The sequence below is a fragment of the Squalius cephalus genome (assembly GCF_949319135.1).
Source record: "Squalius cephalus genome assembly, chromosome: 21".
Taxonomy (NCBI): domain Eukaryota; kingdom Metazoa; phylum Chordata; class Actinopteri; order Cypriniformes; family Leuciscidae; genus Squalius; species Squalius cephalus.
The window spans coordinates 21,897,964-21,911,023 of NC_137142.1; the positions used below are offsets into that span (position 1 = coordinate 21,897,964).

The window sequence follows — 13,060 nt, forward strand, 5'->3', positions numbered from 1 at the left end:
GAGTAAGGCCGGTCTCCCCGTGCGGAGACTGCTCTGCTCATCGCCTCGGGTCATTCCAGAAATTTCACTTAAGGAGCCCTGCATTCAGACCCAACACCATATGGCTGGCAACCCACAGTCAAAGCTCCCTCTCTCTCGCTCTCTCCCCACCTCTATTTCTCTTTTCTTCTTTTCACTTGCTGTAGTATATGTGTGTAAAGTGTGTAGCTGTGTTTTTCCGTTTTTTTTTTTTTTTTTTTTTTTTTTTTCTTTCCCAAACCATCCTGGCATCCCATTTCTGACATCCCATTGCTCTCAGCCAGGGCCTGTCACAGTTTGAGAGACGGCAACGAAAGCAAAACCGAACAAAAAGGACAGCAGGTAGCAAAACATCCCCTACAAGCAAAGCTGAAGCCACCAGGTCGCTTTGCTGGCGTTGCTGCCATATGGTAACCTCAGGCAAAGCAGGCTTTCTGTTTACCTGCTCTATGCAGGGTCATGTCAGCTTAATTTCTGCTTAACCGCGACATGCTTCTGGTGCCAACCTGTCCACATCATCCCCCCGCAACAGTCTCACCCCCTCCCGAGCAAAGGATTGTAGATGAGTCAGGGTACATGCATGGAATAGTTTCTAACATGTTTTCTTTTTTCTCTTTTTTTTTATTAGCTGATAAGCCTACAAAGAAGTAACTATACTGTTAAATACCATTTTTAGAGTGTGTTAAAATCAGAAATGCATGTGGTTGAGATGGTGCACCTAATCCGCATTCTGTCTTTTGCCCAGAATTTGAAAACCTGTATGATTTTATTTCATCTGTGGAACATCAAAGAAGATATTTTGAAGAAAAACCAACTCTCTTGAAAGCTTTTTTGTTTTGTTTTGTTTTGTTTTGTTTTGTTTTGTTTTGTTTTGTTTTGTTTTGTTTTGTTTTGTTTTGTTTTGTTTTTTGTTTTTGTTTTGTTGTTTGTTTTTTTGTTTTTTTTTTGTTTTTTGTTTTGTTTTGTTTTGTTTGTTTGAAAAGTCAGTGAGGTCTGATTTTGTTTTCAGAATATCTTCTATTGAGTTCCACAGAAGAAAGAAACTCAGATGACATGAAAAGTGAGTAAGAGTTTTCATTTTTTGGGTGAACTGTGCTTCCAGTATGACAGTATTGAACTGTGTCCCGTGTGCTATTTTTATGTACGTGGGCAAGGCCTGATCTTAATTATGTCCAGTCTAGCTTAAAGGGTCACTGTGAATGCTGTCAAAGTGTTTGTGTCTGTGCATATGCCTGTTTGGACATATCTGCCAAATGTCACATCAGTGAAGCCTTTGGAGGGTGAAAAGCCTCCTTATTGGGTCACAGACAATCACAAGTGACCTTTCTTCCCACTCTGATGCCCATGGCTCAACATAACAACATCAGCTCCCATCAGTCAACAGTCCTATGGTGTGAAAAATTCAATGGCATCTGACATGGCATCGTCTCATCATTAGACTGGTTAAGGCTGCAGTTAGATACCCTCAAGATGGCAGGAAGCTGTGCCACTGTGCACATTTTGTCCTGAGATGTTGCACTGCATGAATGGTGTAAAGTTTGCATCAACTAGTTCATTAGTTCTGCCACTAGTTGACATTTTGGGTCGGTGTCAAGTAGTTGTAAATCATGTGATTTCAGTTATGCTTCTATAGGCCTATATGTTGACAGCAGGAGTAAATTTAACATTAGTTTTGTATAGTTGCACACACACACACTACCGTTCAAAAGCTTGAGGTTGGTAAGATGTTTTTTTTGTTTTTTTAAGTCTCTTATGCTTGCCAATTCTGCATTTATTTGATCAAATAAACAATAAATATATATAAAATATTACAATTAACAACTGTTTCCTATTTTCATATACTTTAAAATTGCAGTGATGGCAAAGCTGAAATTTAGCAGTCATTACTCCAGTCCTAAGTGTCACATGATCCTTCAGAAATCAATCTAATGCTGATTTAGTGCTTAAGAAACACTTCTTATTATCAATGTTGCAAACACTTGTGCTGTTTAATATTTTTGTGGCGACTGTGATACTTTTTTTATTATTATTATTATTATTAGGAGATATTACTTTTAAAATTGAGTATTTAGAATGTTTCTGTGTTTTTTGTGGAAGCTTTAACTGCTAATTGCGCAGATACATTTTTCAATAATAAATAGTTACATTGTGAGATATGAAGTTGCACTTTTGACCATAAATTGATATTAATTGGATCAATTTCCATAATTGGAGCAAGGGGTAGCGACATACAGGAAACACATTGTAAGTGTTGAAATATCTTTTCCTCTACACGCGCACAGGCAGTAACAGGTGTTTGCATGTGCCCATTGGCATCATGCCACACCACCCGCCATCTTGGCTGCTGCCACTGCTGAACCTCCTGTCTATAATGGCTGGCTCTCAGCTTTCTAATTGATTTACTAATCTCTACAAAGTGCCCTGACAAGAATTCCGTCCGCTTTGCAGATTTATTTAACAAGTTTGATTTTAGTACGCTTCCTATATGTACATCACTCTGACGTCCTCTCCGCTCCTGTAATGTTGTCTGAGAATGTGTTTTATTTGACAGAGGTAGCTTGCATGGAGGGCTCTGGTCTTGCCATGTGTGAAAAGAAGATATGGTCAGAGGCCAAGCAATCTTATGTGCCGTGTGTGTGTGTGTTTGTACGCGCTCTGAGTGAAAGGTTGAGGGACCATGTCCCTTTAACGTCAGAAGCGACAGCCTGACACCCACCACCCACCCTTTTTCCATTTCAGATGCAAAGCCGGCAAGCGACGCATGCATAGTCACAGCAGCAATCTCATCTATGTCCAATCTGTCATGGCACTGCTTTTCATTATTCTTATTTGGAGATAGGGAGTCATTTTTTATAGGCACTTGAGCTGCGGAGCGCGGCCGGCCGCTCTCTGGCCAGGCAGACATGTCACTTTCCCTGCACGAATCTAGGTCAAGGCGAGAGTGAGAACGCAGGAAGGAGATGGAAAAAGGCTCCCGGCATTTCTAAGAGGCAAATGAACTGATGAAATTATTGAAATTCGGCCTTGCTGGCGGAGGGGGGAGGGACCAAGCTGTGGTCAGTCTTCTTATCCCTCACACACAACCTGTCCTTCTTTATTTTCCTCCCTCTCTTTCTCTCTACCGCTCCTGCTCTCATACACACGCAGCCCTGAACAGATACTGATATGCATGCATAATCAGAATCTTTACCATGTAAAATGTTGAACATGCTGGAATCTAGGGTGTGTGTTCTGCAGGATGGAGAGCCTCTGTAGTGGCTTGTTGGGTGACTGAATCTCTGTTTTCTGCATTGGAATGATGGCGTATTAGCTGCGGTGTGCATTATCATCTGCATAAACACTCTCTCTCAGATTCAGCCAGCGACAGCAGAGGTGTGTGTGTGTGTGTGTGTGTGTGTGTGTGTGTGTGTGTGTGTGTGTGTGTGTGTGTGTGTGTGTGTGTGTGTGTGTGTGTGTGTGTGTGTGTGTGTGTGTGTGTGTGCGCTGCATCCAGATGTCACTGTCATGAGGCAGCAGGGGTGGGTTTAAGGTGACCTGCTTTAAATATAGACAGTGTCATGACAAGATGCTACGCTCGACTTAAAAAGCGCATTTGCATAACATCCTTTTGCATTTTTTTCTGACTCTCTCCTATTATATACAAGGAGGAAAAAGATGCATTCTCTTCTACTCCATATTCCCATGATAAAAGAAAAGAGCACTTTAATATTGATTCTGAGAATCCAGGTTTATGTCTAGAGTGAGATGCAGGAAAATGAATGGTGCAAATGTTATCAGTAAACATTAAATTGTGGTGTGCTCTTTGACAAATGCATACATTATTGATTGATTTATTAGAAGGATGATTTTTTTTAATGACATTCAGATCAGTAGACTGGATGAATACACTTATTTAATCCACGCTACTGCACAGGTTGCAAAGCTTACAGTGTAGCTTTTAATGATCGTTATAAAGACATTCATGCAGCTGTCCTCAAGAAATGTTGGGTATTTGATAAAGCCTGAGTAACCGTGTTATTGTTAAAAACTGATTTGTATTACTTATTGTAATACCAACCCCCCCATTTCTGTGCATGGCCTTGGTCTTCTTCATGCTTTTTAGAGGAGTATAGGGGACTTCAATTAATGAGTTTTCGAAGTTGTACAGCACTTTGTATTGTGTTGCAACAAGTCAAGAGGAACATATGCGGTAGAGGCCTTATGTTTGGCGCTATTGAAATGACTTGTTCTTCTCCATTTTCCTTTAGCTACATTTTTACCATGAAGACATTCCACTCCCCATTTACTCCCATTCATCCACAAAACAGAATGCTCTAACTTGCAGGATTTTCACATACAGGATAATAATAATAATCATTTAATGCAATAACAATAATCCAATGCATTGAAGTGTTTGACCATTAAGGGAGTGAGTGTAGTGTTTAAATAAATAAATAGTACTAAGGAGGAGCTAAGTAAATTGGAAAACATATTCAAATATTTCTCCACTGCCTATCTGGAAATGTCTGAACTGTTTTTTTGTTCCTATTTCTAACAAACATGATTAAAATGCTTTCATTATATCATACATAAAAACATATCAGCTTTCCATTAGTGAACTGTAGACAGAAAGCCAGGGTGTTTTAAACAATTACCTGCTTTATAAATGTGAAGAGCACAGATATACTGAATTTTACACATATCCTCTTGACCCCAATTCCATTAACTCGTAAACAAAAGACAGAAAGTAGTGAGGGATCTGCCTGATGGTGAATTAACATGTGCAAAGGGTCAGAGTTCACTTCATCTCTCTGTGCAGGTACACACACACACATACGCGCGCGCACACAAACACACTATAGTGGATTATTTATGAAAATTCATGTACAGACATCCATATATTCCATTTGTCTTGGGAAGACTTGGAGTAGCCTAATACTACTTGAATTATGTGTTCTAGTAGCCTGGCTAACGTCAGACCTCTTTCTCATTGAGACGTGGTCCGGGAACCACATGTTCATTTTCTCGTATTTGAGGCGTGGTTTGCAAATGCCCAGAGCCGTTTATTGGGCGCTACGAATGTCTATCAAATGCGCTTGCACGTAGCTCATTGCCAATCGTTTCAATTATACCAGATGACGTATGTAGAGCGACAGAAATTCGACGAGGAAGAAGACGAAATAAACTTGCGTTCTAAACTACTTAGAACACTATCTAAGGCTGCATCGAAAGGTAACTTCGCGTCTGCTGCCATGTTGGATCCATAGATATAAACAAACTGCTTCGGTGTGTCGCATAGACGTCGTCATCGTCTTGCTGCTCCCTCCCCGTTCTGTGATTGGTCCCCTCGCTGAGGCGAGCAGCATGAATAAAATCGCGCTGCGCTCAAGGCAGCATGGGGAAACCCAGGCTAGTGTTCTAGTGTGGTATTAGCAGAATGTAGAACAAATGTAGCTCGCTAAGCTGAAAATTACCCTAAAGAGAAAGTAGCTCAAAAGCAGCTTTCTGCATTTACAGTATTTGTATTTACTCCAAAGTATACTTCAAAGAATACCATGGTGCTACGATAGTACCCTCTGCAAGACATGGTACTTTTTTCAAAAATCCACATTGGATTCCACATCCACTTCCGCTTGTTTTCTTTTCTTTGTTCTGTTTGTTGTATTCGAGACCAGTTCATTCGAGTTTGAGTCAAGTCAGAGAGCAGAAGAGAGTCGAGTATGAGTCAAGACATGCTCCCGAGTCTGACTCGAATGAGCTTGTTGTAAGTTATTCTGTTACTGTTTTACTAAGTGAGAAAAAAATGACAACAAATTCAGTGTGTGAGTGAGCTGCCCAAATGATTTAGACTAAATTGCAAACCGTTTCAGAATTGTAAACAATTCACTGAAAATAACCATCTTAAAAAATGAATCATTCATGAATCAGACATCACTAGTCTTATCGTAGTAACTCTGAACACCTGACAGAATACGATTTGTAAAATGTAATGTTAGCAAATGTAGAGATTGTCAGTGCCATCTCACTGCTTTGAAATAGTTGCGACAGTACTGTGTCCATCACTCAATATCACACTGTAAAGCATAACCCATTTAAGCCTACTGTAGTTGGTACAATGGACATGGTTACAGGAATGTATATTATTTTTCGTTCTTGATAACATCACACTCTTGACCCTCAGCAGTCCTTTAAGACTGTGTCACTCTCTTTCTATCTCTCTTGAAAATGAGACCATCCTCCCACCATCAGCCCTAAACTGGCACAGTCGCCATTTATCCTTCTAGTTCTTCTCTCTCACCCCCTTCACCCCTCTCTTCTCCTTCTTCCCCATCCATCCTTCCCTCCCTCCATTTCATTCCCCGGCCTGTCATCAATCTCTCTAAAATGACAGCCGACAGATGTTAGCCTTTGCAAAGATCAAATCCATGGCTGGAGGGCTGCTCGCTGTGGAGAAGGGTAGCCACAGAGAGGCAGGGCCACAGCGGTGGCACCAACACACACACATGCCCATCGCCACCCGGCCGCTGCATCCGTCTGTCTTGATTGCCCTCACGCACACATACATACACACCCCCACCTCACACAAAACTGATGCCTAAATGTGTTGTGACATGAGGGCAGGGTGGCATAGAGACAGGACTGGCAAGATGGACGCTGGAGGGGACAGTCTGCCTAACGAAGCTGTGCTGAACTTCAGGAAAGAAACAATATTGACTTTATGGCCTTTATTACACTGTTCCATCCACTGACCTCCTCATATATTCCAGCTCATAGCTCTGTGAGATTTTGTATGTGCATTTAAGTCAGTAAATGTGTGTGTGTGTGTGTTCCTGTTTACCCTTGTCTCGTGTTGCAGACATTAGGCAGGTATCTGTCTTGGTGCAGTTAGCTGAAGGCTAGCATGACTGTTTATAAAATGGCAGGTCTTTGTCATGTATCTCATTTGAGCTTTAATGACTCAGATGGGTCAGAGAGAAGCCCAATGATGACCACGTCTCCTTCGGGCCTCTGGCCTTCAGTTCAGTCTGCATCAACAACCTCATCTGTGAATGTGTGTGTGGGGGGGTTTTGCAGACATTGTGGGGACCAAATATTCAAAACATACTAAATAATGTCTTACTGAAAATCTAAAAATGCAATGCCTTTGTGTCAATAGAAAGTCAATAGAAAGTCCCCCACCATGATAAAAAAAAAAAAAGTGTGTTTCTTACTTAGTTACACTTTTTGGGGATAAAATAACCAAACAATTATTGATGGACTCTAAAGATTAAATGGTTAATTAAGACAGATTAATGTTTGCAGCCACTTGGTGATCAAGCGAAACTCTTAAAATGTAATGATTATTTCCCAGAAAATGTGATGTGGAATTCAATAAAATATCAAGCATAGCCTAAGACAAGGATTTCCAATCGGCCACTGTCCTGCAGAGTTTAGCTCCAACCCCAATTAAACACACTTGCAGCAACTAATCAAGTCTTCCATGGCATATTAGACCAGGGGGGTCCAATCCTGCTCCTGGAGGGACACTGTCCTGCAGAGTTCAGCTTTAATTAAACACACCTGAACCAGCTAATCAAAGTCTTGCTAGAAACTTCCAGGCAAGTTGGAGCTAAACTCTGTAGGTCAATGGCCCTCCAGGACCAATTTTGGGCACCCCTGGCCTAAGACGATTCATAGTCCATTCACTGGACATATATGTATTACAGACAGAATTGTGTATTATAGACAGCAACTCTGGAAGTCAGGATGTTTGTTTACTAGCACGCTAGAAATTCAGGAAAAATCTGTATAATATGTGTGGTCTTTTGTTTTACATCTGTGAAATAATCAGTACTTCTGGATGGATGGACTCTGATCACAGTTTACATTTATTTCCTCTGTCAAAAACTTTTTGTACAATACCTTTGTGCTTCCATCTGTTTCAGATTTATCCAAAACGGCATATAAAAACAAAACCATGGTTGGCTATTGTTCATGTAATTCAGATGGCTAAGTGGGAGCTTCTTGGCCAGAATAAGCTACAATGGACTAGACCTTACATGTGAGACTACTTACAGACAACAATTACAAAAGATGTTTTACTGTTCTATGTGTCTTCTGTGTGACTGTTAGAGCTGAGGTTTAACTGTGTCCTGGTGAATGATGAGTTTGATTCATGTTTTTTTATGACCTTAAACAATAGCAGTGACAGTTTGAGTGACTGCTGCCTTTCAGATGACTGCCGAGGACAGGCTGCTATCAAATAATGACAATTTATTTAGCATCCAGTGGGAGGTGTAGTGAAGAAGCTAACATATTGTCTACAACAAGGTTCAGGAAATAGGAAGTGAAAAATTAGATGGCTGAATGCACCTTGGCACTTGTAGAAATTGTTTGTAAATGTATGTGAGTGGGTTTGTTTCATAGAAAAAAATCCTTCAAAAATGACACAATATGTTGGTGCTTCTTAAGATCAAGATTAATCAAGATGAGGTGCATGTTTAAAGATAAACATAGTAGCCCTCTAATGACGACAGAACACCCTCACATATGCTCTCTTGCATACTTAGCCTTCTTGCATACTTGTGTGCATTAGCACTGTTTCTGAATCGGACGGGTCTGGACAGGACAGAAGGGAAAGTGCCAGGAATGCAGACACCTCTACCTTACCCTGGTATGAGATTTGGAGACAGGACAGGTGGACAGGTTACAGAACAAGGCAAAGAGGACATTGTGTGCATGCAGGAAGGAGCGTCTACTCATCGCCCAGGTAAGGGACATATAGGGGTGGGAAGTTGGGGGGAGTTGAGGGTACGTTGACAGGGGCTGGACTCACTTCAGTAAGGGTTGAAAGACAAGAGAGCCAGCTCTTCCCAGCAGATGTCACTAACAAGCAGTGATGTTGTGTCTACAGCCCAAGGCAAGAGAGACAGGCCAACCCATATGCTGCTGGTAAACATAGATAACTTTAAAGGGTAGCGGTAACAACTCCCTAATACCACACATCTAAATTCACACAACCCCCAGACCAAACCAAATCAAACCAGCAGACACAGACAGTGTCCAGAGTTCCTGCGCTAGGTGCCAACATATGTCTCCCTAACTGAAAGACTCCCCTATAGCCTCAGTATTTACTGAAATTCAACACCTGCATACTCTGTTTGGACTTGATTCATTCTTCTTGTCCTTGTTTATACCTCTCGGAAGTTTTTTTTCTCCCCTTTCTAACTAAAACACAGCAGGTTAATGGATTTACTGCTCGGCCTTGGCTCGTTGGTGTGTATTGACCCACATGTGAAAGTCCTGGTGATGTTAGCATGGGGAAGGTGAGGCCAAGTGCAGGAGAGCAATGAGGAACACATGGGACTAAATATTGATTGAGCTCTGACATTGATTTAGCTCTGCTTGATTCACAATACCAGGCCACTGTATGCATGCATATAGATCCATACGTGTCCGTCCCAAAAGAGGAGCTCCTCTCTTGCTCATTCCCTCCGTCTGTCTTCCTCTCTCACTCCTTGAGAGGGAAGAGAAATCAGGGGAGCCCTCTTTAGCCTCTACTCTTTTGTTTACTGTTGTCCTTTTGTTTCTTTTCATCGTTAATCCTCGAGCTCTGGCCGGGGGATGTCACGTTGTTCTGTTTCTTTCTCTCTCTCTTTCTCGCTCCCCCCTTCCCCTGCTTGTTTCTTTCTTTTCATGTGAGCAAAAGCTTGTCAACGGAGGCCTTGTCACTCTACTGGAATATTCAGTACATAACTCCCCATCTTTGTATTAATTACCCTTCTACCTCCAAGACATCAGATGCTCCTCTCTCTCACTGATGTACGGGACACCCCCACGGTCCCCAACCCTATGTGGGGGCCTCTTCACAGTATTCTGTGCCCGTTATGTCTTTGTTAAATTTGCCTATCTAGAGAGATTTTACTTGGCATAAAAGCCATATGAAAGGTGCAGTGTTGAGGAAAATCATTTGAAACTGTGGCTTTCTAAGATTCAAGCTAACCATGATTGGAAGTAGTTAAACTATTGTCAAACTATAATGTAATTTATGATTTAATCAGAGTCATATTTTTACTGGATATTTGAATGAATGAAGGGTGAACAGGTAAATGTAATAGATATTACAAAAACTCCTTAGCAGATTCTAAAATAAGTGGATTCATTAAATATTTTGTGAATCTGTCCATTTAAAAAAACAGTCTCAATTAGACTTTTCAACAATCTGTATGAGAGAGGGGCAAAGACAAATCAGTCTTTTAAGACCAATTAATTGGCTGTATTCTGGTGATGCAGATGAAACTTTAAGAATAATTTTATTAAAGAATCACAGAATTGCTTCCCTATACCTTTTATGTCTATATAATATCACTATAATAACTATAATATTTTATGTCTGTTGAATATCACATATAATATCACTCTCTGTCTCCATCTGTGATACTATTTCACCCTGATACAAATGCCTATGCATTACATCACCACATAAGTTGGACTTCCTCTTATGGATCACGGGGGGCTCCCAAAATTTGCAGTGCACCACTTATCTCTCTCTCTCTTTCTGTCTCTCTGGCATTCACAATCCCTAAAAGAGAGGGGGTTGAGAGATTTGGGGAAGGAGGGCTCACGGATGGAGCCCGCAGAGGGGGGTGGGGAACTGGCCAGGGTGACAGCGGGTTAAGTTCAAGGGTAGTGGCTGGGAACACAGACACATAAACAAGGCAACTGGTATGCAAGCAATAAAGACATAAAAGTTAGCATGGGGGCACGTCATACAATAAACAGCCACCATTACCTGCTATGTTTATACAGATAAAGAATCCACTGTAAAATCTCTGGATGGCGGATGTAACGCTCAACTTCTTCGAGGACAACCGGCAGGGATGGGGGCCGGAGTGGTTTGGGAGGGGAAGTGGAGGGTGGTTTATGAGGTGCTCTGAGAAATGCTACCAAAAAAAAAAAAACACAAATCGTTGCTAATGACATTTACAAGCTCAAGAAAGCATTGTTCACAGATGCTTCACGTGCACTTTGCTAAAATGAAGGGATGAGAGAGAATGAAAAACAAAGACGTAGAGTTCTTTTAATGGACTGGTACATCACTTTTTAGTGGAGTAATGGAAGGGTAAGTGGGCCTATTCTCTTTTGTGTGGACCGCCAGACAAATATGTCTATGTCGTTTTTCCCTGCAACAACATAAAGAGGCCAAAAGGCCAAGTAAACAAACACACGAACACATGTTGGCACACAGCTCAATAAATGATCTGCAGCTCTTAATAAACAATTACACCAAATACATTGTTTAGCAAACTTCACTTACTCAACTACAGCTGATTCCCTTACACATACATAGATAAATAAATATAAACCACTGATTAAATAAAAAAATGAAAGGAAAATTCTGTTTCTCCCATGTGATTTCTCCAATCTCTCTTTTTCATCCTCTACATTCTGTGTATTGATTAAGGGAATCGTGATGGTGGTGATTGTTTGTACGGGGAGGTGTTAAGATAAAAGTCCCTTCCTAATCCATTGACAGAAAGAGAGAGAAAGAAATGAGAAGATCTATAACAGTTGAGAAGTTCTTCAGTAGTTGTTATATTTAATAATGTACATTTCAGCTTAATCGTGACCCAATAATTCACATACCTACAGAACCAGAGTCATTAACAGTTATCTGTGTCACACAAGAGCCTATCTCCCTTCCTCAATACCTTATTAAAAATGTCACGTTATCACGGTATCTTGTTTTAGCTTTCTTTTATCCAGTTAACGTTATGCTAAGCTAGCAGGAGTTGCTGTTAGCTTGAGCTGTTAGCAAAGACGAAATCACAAGGAATACAAAAATACATATATTTTTACTATTTTTAGCTAAATATAATGTGAAATGCAATTTCAAAGACATACAAAGTTATGTAATGAAACTCTAGATGGCGCAGGCTAATAGGTCCTTAGCTCAAACGCTTGCAATCATATAATTCTCTTTAGGGCACAGCTGATTGGTTCCTGCTGTATCGGTAGCCAATGAGCTTGCTGTTTAACCTTCAAATAAAGCATTTACATTTACCTTAACAGTAAATTACCTTAAGCATTTACCTTAACAGTGCAGCATGCTTTCAGAAACCCTCTCCCTTCCCCAGCTCCACCTGTATAGATCTGCTACGGGTAATAAATGTACGCTATGTTGTACTGCAGCAGCATGTCTTGCTTGCTCACAGCAGCATGTCATGTATGTATTGGCAGTAGCAAGTCCAGTCCTGTTCTGCTAAGTTAATTGTTTCCATGTTTTATCACTCTTTGGCTGTCAGTACTAAATGCTGTCCCAGTGAGAACGCAGCTTCAAGGCCTCAATCACTCAGCATAGAAAGTCATTATAAGGGAAGCATTTTCAACAAAACACTGGTATTGCTTTCATACCAGCATGTTATGGTTTAAAAGAAGGCAGAGCTTTGCCGGGTCAGGTCAGTGGAAGTTAATGAGTGTCCAGTGTATACACTAATAAGGTGTCAGGGTTCATTTTAGCCCACCGCTCCCAGCTGCCCTCTTTGCACATATGGAGCCCCACTATCAAGATCGTTGCCATGCCAGCCAGGGAGATTTGCATATGTGTTATCTATTTAAATAAATTCTCAGGGTTTATAAGCACTATAATGCATCTTGGCTATGCTCAGCTCATTGCTAATTTATAGGCAGTCTACTGTGTCTGGGGCTGATGACACCATCTGAAGCATGTAGTCTAGACGACATTGAACCCACTGTCCGTGGGGTAATTGTTTTATGCAAATGAAAAATCCAAGGGTGACATGTTCCTCGTGCATCCGTGTAATTTGATTGAGGTGTGCTAAGACTGCTGCCAGCCCGGTATGCCTTTACTTTATTATTATTGTTATTATGGTGATTATGATTGTGTGCAGGCTGGCGGGCAGAGGGTTGGGTTCTGCTGCCGGCTGGATGGAGAGAGACGGATCTCAGAGCCCTGGGGTTGCATCTCCTTGCAGCCTTTGTGTCATAGATAATGCACATAGAAAATATGCTGGCTCTTCATGCTATATTCATGGCTTGATGGATTTTTCCAATATTACATGCT

The 13,060-nt window shown here is 41.0% G+C and overlaps 1 protein-coding gene across 3 annotated transcripts in view; it reads left to right on the top strand.

Moving 5' to 3' along the window:
- The first annotated feature begins 8,567 nt into the window (after positions 1–8,567).
- LOC307149128 (uncharacterized protein) overlaps positions 8,568–13,060 on the top strand; it is a 102,927-nt gene continuing 98,434 nt past the window's right edge. For all 3 annotated transcript variants that reach the window (XR_013819524.1, XR_013819525.1, XM_079855216.1), the window contains exon 1: positions 8,568–8,746. The gene's annotated coding sequence lies outside the window, so the exon portion shown is untranslated. The remainder of the gene's footprint in view (positions 8,747–13,060) is intronic.